This window comes from Procambarus clarkii, chromosome 34 (genome assembly GCF_040958095.1).
Source record: "Procambarus clarkii isolate CNS0578487 chromosome 34, FALCON_Pclarkii_2.0, whole genome shotgun sequence".
Taxonomy (NCBI): Eukaryota; Metazoa; Arthropoda; class Malacostraca; order Decapoda; family Cambaridae; genus Procambarus; species Procambarus clarkii.
In genome coordinates this window covers 28,007,963-28,013,962 of record NC_091183.1, presented here as the reverse complement: position 1 = coordinate 28,013,962, position 6,000 = coordinate 28,007,963, and positions in this window count along the sequence as shown.

The window sequence follows — 6,000 nt, the reverse complement described above, 5'->3', positions numbered from 1 at the left end:
ATGGTGTAGTAGCGTGGTTTAGTAGCGTGCTGTAGTAGCGTGGTGTAGTTGATTAATGTAGTAGAGGTGTGTAGTAGCCTGGTATAGTAGCGTGGTGTAGTAGTATGGTTTATTAGCGTGGTGTAGTAGCCTGGTTTAGTAGCGTGCTGTAGTAGCGTGGTGTAGTTGAGTGGTGTAGTAGAGGTGTGTAGTAGCCTGGTATAGTAGCGTGGTGTAGTAGTATGGTTTATTAGCGTGGTGTAGTAGCGTGGTGTAGTAGCGTGGTGTAGTAGTATGGTTTAGTAGCGTGGTGTAGTAGCGTGGTGTAGTAGCGTGGTGTAGAAGCGTGGTGTAGTAGCGTGGTGTAGTAGCGTGTAGTAGTAGTATGGTTTAGTAGCGTGGTGTAGTAGCGTGGTGTAGTAGCGTGGTGTAGAAGCGTGGTGTAGTAGCGTGGTGTAGTAGCGTGGTGTAGTAGCCTGGTGTAGTAGAGTGGTGTAGAAGCATGGTGTAGTAGCGTGGTGTAGTAGCGTGGTGTAGTAGCGTGGTGTAGAAGCGTGGTGTAGTAGCGTGGTGTAGTTGCTTGGTATAGTAGTCTGGTGTAGCAGCCTGGTGTAGCAGCCTGGTGTAGTCGCCTGGTGTAGTAGCGTGGTGTAGAGCATGGAGAAGTATCCTTGTGTAGTAGCCTGGTTCAGTAGCATGGTGTTGTATTATGGTGTTGTAGCCTGGTTTAGTAGCGATGTGTAGTAGCTCTGTGTAGTAGAGTGGTGTAGTAGTATGGTGTAGTAGCCTTGTTTAGAAGCGTGGTGTAGTAGCGTGGTGTAGTAAAGTGGTGTAGTAGCGTGGAGTAGTAGCCTGGTGTAGTAGCCTGGTGTAGAAGCCTGGTGTAGTAGCAAGGTGTAGCAGCCTGGTGTAATTGCCTGGTTTAGTAGCGTGGTGTAGTAGCCTGGATTAGTTGCGTGGTGTAGTAGCGTGGTGTAGTAGTGTGGTGTAGTAGTATGGTTTAGTAGCGTAGTGTAGTAGCGTGGTGTAGTAGCGTGGTGTAGTAGCATGGAGTAGCAGCGTGGTGTAGTAGCGTGGTGTAGTAGTATGGTTTAGTAGCGTGGTGTAGCAGCGTGGTGCAGTAACGTGGTGTAGTAGCGTGGTGTTGAAGCCTGGTGTAGTAACCTGGTGTAGTAGCCGGGTGTAGTACCCTGGTGTAGTGGCGCGAAGTATTAGCCTGGTGTAGTAGCCTGGTGTAATAGTGTGGTGTAGTAGCGTGGTGTAGTAGCGTGGTGTAGAAGCATGGTGTAGTAGCTTGGTGTAGTTGTCTGGTTTAGTAGTCTGGTGTAGTAGTCTGGTGTAATAGTCTGGTGTAGTAGCGTGATGTAGTAGCGTGGTGTAGCAGCGTGGTGTAGTAGCGTGGTGTAGTAGCGTGGAGTAGTAGTAAGGTGTAGTAGCGTTATGTAGAAGCCTGGTGTAGTAGCCTGGTGTAGTAGCATGGTGTAGGAGCCTGGTGTAGTAGCCTGGTGTAGTAGCATGGTGTAGTGTCTTGGTGTGTTAGCCAGGTGTAGTAGCCTGGTTTAGTAGCGTGGTGTTGTTGTATGGTGCAGTAGCTTGGTTTACTAGCGTGGTGTAGTTGCGTGGTGTAGTAGAGTGGTGTAGTAGTATGGTGTAGTAGCCTTGTTTGGCAGCGTGTTGTAGTAGGGTGGTGTAGTAGAGTGGTGTAGTAGAGAGGTGTAGCAGCCTGGTGTAGTAGCCTTGTGTAGTAGCCTCGTGTAGCAGTGTGGTGTAGCATCCTGGTGTGGTTGCCTGGTTTAGTAGCGTGGTGTATTAGTTTGGTGTAGTAGCGTGGTGTAGTAGTATGGTGTAGTAGCCTGGTTATTAACGTGGTGTAGTAGTGTGGTGTAGTTAAGTGGTGTAGTAGCGTGGTGTAGTAGCGTGGTGTAGTTAAGTGGTGTTGTAGAGTGATGTAGGAGCCTGGTATAGTAGTGTGGTGTAGTAGTATGGTTTAGTAGCGTGGTGTAGTAGCGTGGTGTAGTAGCGTGGTTTAGTAGTATGGTTTAGTAGCGTGGTGTAGTAGCGTGGTGTAGTAGCGTGGTGTAGTAGTATGGGTTAGTAGCGTGGTGTAGTAGCATGGTGTAGTAGCGTGTTATTGTTGCCTGGTGTTGTAACGTGGTGTGGTAGTCTGGTGTAGTAGTCTGGTGTAGTAGTCTGGTGTACTACTCTGGTGTAGTAGCGTGATGTAGTAGCGTGGTGTAGCAGCCTGGTGTAGTAGCGTCGTGTTGTAGCGTGGTGTAGTAGTATGTGTAGTAGTGTGGTGTAGAAGCCTGGTGTAGTAGCCTGGTTAAGTAGCCTGGTGGAGTGGTCTGGTGTAGTAGTCTTGTGTAGTAGCGTGGTGTAGTAACCTGGTGTAGTAGCCTGGTGTAGTAGCGTGGTGTAGTAGCGTGGTGTAAAAACATGGTGTAGTAGCTTGGTGTAGTAGTCTGGTGTAGTAGTCTGGCCTAGTTGCATGATGTAGTAGTGTGGTGTAACAGCCTGGTGTAGTAGCGTGGTGTAGTAGCGTATTGTAGTAGAATGGTGTAGTAGCGTGATGTAGAAGCCTGGTGTAGAAGCGTGGTGTAGAAGCCTGGTGTAGTAGCCTGGTGTAGTAGCGTGGTGTAGTAGCATGGTGTAGTGTCCTGGTGTAGTAGCCTGGTGTAGTAACCTCGTTTAGTAGCGTGGTGTTGTAGTATGGTGCAGTAGCCTATTTTACTAGCGTGGTGTATTAGCGTGGTGTAGTAGAGTGATGTAGTAGGATGGTGTAGTAGCCTTGTTTGGTAGCGTGGTGTAGTAGCGTGGTGTAGCAGCCTGGTGTAGTTGCCTGGTTTAGTAGCGTGGTGTAGTAGTTTGTTGTAGTAGGGTGGTGTAGTAGCCTGGTTAAGTAGCTTGGTGTAGTAGCGTGGTGAAGTTAAGTGGTGTAGTAGAGTGGTGTAGTAGAGTGGTGTAGCAGCCTGGTGTAGTAGCCTGGTGTAGTAGCGTGGTGTAGTAGCGTGGTGTAGCAGCCTGGTGTAGTTGCCTGGTTTAGTAGCGTGGTGTAGTAGTTTGGTGTAGTAGCGTGGTGTAGTAGTATGGTGTAGTAGCCTGCTTTAGTAGCGTGGTGTAGTAGCGTGGTGTAGTTAAGTGGTGTAGTAGAGTGGTGTAGTAGCCTGGAATAGTAGCGTGGTGTAGTAGTATGGTTTAGTAACGTGGTGTAGTAGCGTGGTGTAGTAGTGTGGTGTAGTAGTATGGTGTAGTAGCGTGGTGTAGTAGCGTGGTGTAGTAGCGTTGTGTAGTAGTATGGTTTAGTAGCATGGTGTAGTTGCGTGGTGTAGTAGCGTGGTGTTGTAGTCTGGTGTAGTAACCTGGTGTGGTAGTCTGGTGTAGTAGTCATGTGTAGTAGTCGGGTGTAGTCGTCTGGAGTAGTAGCGTGATGTTGTAGCGTAGTGTAGAAGCCTGGTATAGTAGCCTGGTGTAGTAGCGTGGTGTAGCAGCCTGGTGTAATTGCCTGCTGTAGTAGCGTGGTGTAGTAGCATGGTGTAGTATCCTGATGTAGTAGTCTGGTGTATTAGCCTGGTTTAGTAGCGTGGTGTTGTAGTATGGTGTAGTAGCCTGGTTTAGTAGCTTGGTGTAGTTGCGTGGTGTAGTAGAGTGGTGTAGTAGCTTGGTGTAGTACCCTTGTTTAGTAGCGTTGTGTAGTAGCGTGGTGTAGTAGTATGGTGTGATAGCCTGGTTAATAGCGTGGTGTAGTAGCGTGATGTAGTAGCGTGGTGTAGCAGCCTGGTGTAGTAGCGTCGTGTAGTAGCGTCGTGTAGTAGTATGGTGTAGTAGTGTGGTGTAGAAGCCTGGTGTAGTAGCCTGGTTTAGTTGCCTGGTGGAGTGGTCTGGTGTAGTAGTCTTGTGTAGTAGCGTGGTGCAGTAGCCTGGTGTAGTAGCCTGGTGTAGTAGCGTGGTGTAGTAGCGTGGTGTAAAAACATGGTGTAGTAGCTTGGTGTAGTAGTCTGGTGTAGTAGTCTGGTGTAGTAGTCTGGTGTAGTAGTCTGGCCTAGTTGCATGATGTAGTAGTGTGGTGTAACATGTAACAGCCTGGTGTAGTAGCGTGGTGTAGTTGCGTGGTGTAGTAGTATGGTGTAGTAGCGTGATGTAGAAGCCTGGTGTAGAAGCCTGGTGTAGTAGCGTGGTGTAACAGCCTGGTGTAGCAGCGTGGTGTAGTAGCGTGGTGTAGAAGCTTGGTGTAGCAGCCTGGTGTAGTAGCTTGGTGTAGTAGCGTGGTGTAGTAGCATGGTGTAGTAGAGTGATATAGTAGTATGGTGTAGTAGCCTTGTTTGGTAGCGTGGTATAGTAGCGTGGTGTAGCAGCCTGGTGTAGTTGCCTGGTTTAGTAGCGTGGTGTAGTAGTTTGTTGTAGTAGCGTGGTGTAGTAGTATGGTGTAGTAGCCTGGTTTAGGAGCTTGGTGTAGTAGCGTGGTGAAGTTAAGTGGTGTAGTAGAGTGGTGTAGTAGAGTGGTGTAGCAGCCTGGTGTAGTAGCCTGGTGTAGTAGCGTGGTGTAGTAGCATGGTGTAGCAGCCTGGTGTAGTTGCCTGGTTTAGTAGCGTGGTGTAGTAGTTTGGTGTAGTAGCGTGGTGTAGTAGTATGGTGTAGTAGCGTGGTTTAGTAGCGTGCTGTAGTAGCGTGGTGTAGTTGATTGGTGTAGTAGAGTGGTGTAGTAGAGTGGTGTAGCAGCCTGGTGTAGTAGCCTGGTGTAGTAGCGTGGTGTAGTAGCGTGGTGTAGCAGCCTGGTGTAGTAGTATGGTGTAGTAGCGTGGTTTAGTAGCGTGCTGTAGTAGCGTGGTGTAGTTGATTAATGTAGTAGAGGTGTGTAGTAGCCTGGTATAGTAGCGTGGTGTAGTAGTATGGTTTATTAGCGTGGTGTAGTAGCCTGGTTTAGTAGCGTGCTGTAGTAGCGTGGTGTAGTTGAGTGGTGTAGTAGAGGTGTGTAGTAGCCTGGTATAGTAGCGTGGTGTAGTAGTATGGTTTAGTAGCGTGGTGTAGTAGCGTGGTGTAGTAACCTGGTGTAGTAGCCGGGTGTAGTACCCTGGTGTAGTGGCATGGTGTAGTAGCCTGGTGTAGTAGCCTGGTGTAGTAGCGTGGTGTAGTAGCGTGGTGTAGTAGCGTGGTGTAGAAGCATGGTGTAGTAGCTTGGTGTAGTTGTCTGGTGTAGTAGTATGGTGTAGTAGTCTGGTGTAGTAGTCTTGTGTAGTAGCGTGATGTAGTAGCGTGGTGTAGCAGCCTGGTGTAGTAGCGTGGTGTAGTAGCGTGGTGTAGTAATAAGGTGTAGTAGCGTGGTGTAGTAATAAGGTGTAGTAGCGTGGTGTTGAAGCCTGGTGTAGTAGCCTGGTGTAGTAGCATGGTGTAGGAGCCTGGTGTAGTAGCCTGGTGTAGTAGCGTGGTGTAGTAGCATGGTGTAGTATCCTGGTGTAGTAGCCAGGTGTAGTAGCCTGGTTTAGTAGCGTGGTGTTGTAGTATGGTGCAGTAGCTTGGTTTAGTAGTGTGGTGTAGTAGCGTTGTGTAATAGAGTGGTGTAGTAGTATAGTGTAGTAGCCTTGTTTAGTAGCGTGTTGTAGTAGGGTGGTGTAGTAGTGTGGTGTAGTAGTATGGTGTAGTAGCTTGGTTTAGTAGCGTGGTGTAGTAGCATAGTGTAATAGCCTGGTGTAGTGGCCTGGTGTAGTAGCGTAGAGTAGTAGCCTGATGTTGTAGCCTGGTGTAGTAGAGTGGTGTAGAAGCGTGGTTTAGTAGCGTGGTGTAGTAGCGTGGTGTAGTAGCGTGGTGTAGAAGCGTGGTGTAGTAGCGTGGTGTAGTTGCTTGGTGTAGTTGTCTGGTGTAGCAGCCTGGAGTAACAGCCTGGTGTAGTCGCCTGGTGTAGTAGCGTGGTGTAGAGCATGGAGTAGTATCCTTGTGTAGTAGCCTGGTTTAGTAGCATGGTGTAGTAGTATGGTGTAGTAGCCTTGTTTAGAAGCGTGGTGTAGTAGCGTGGTGTAGTAAAGTGGT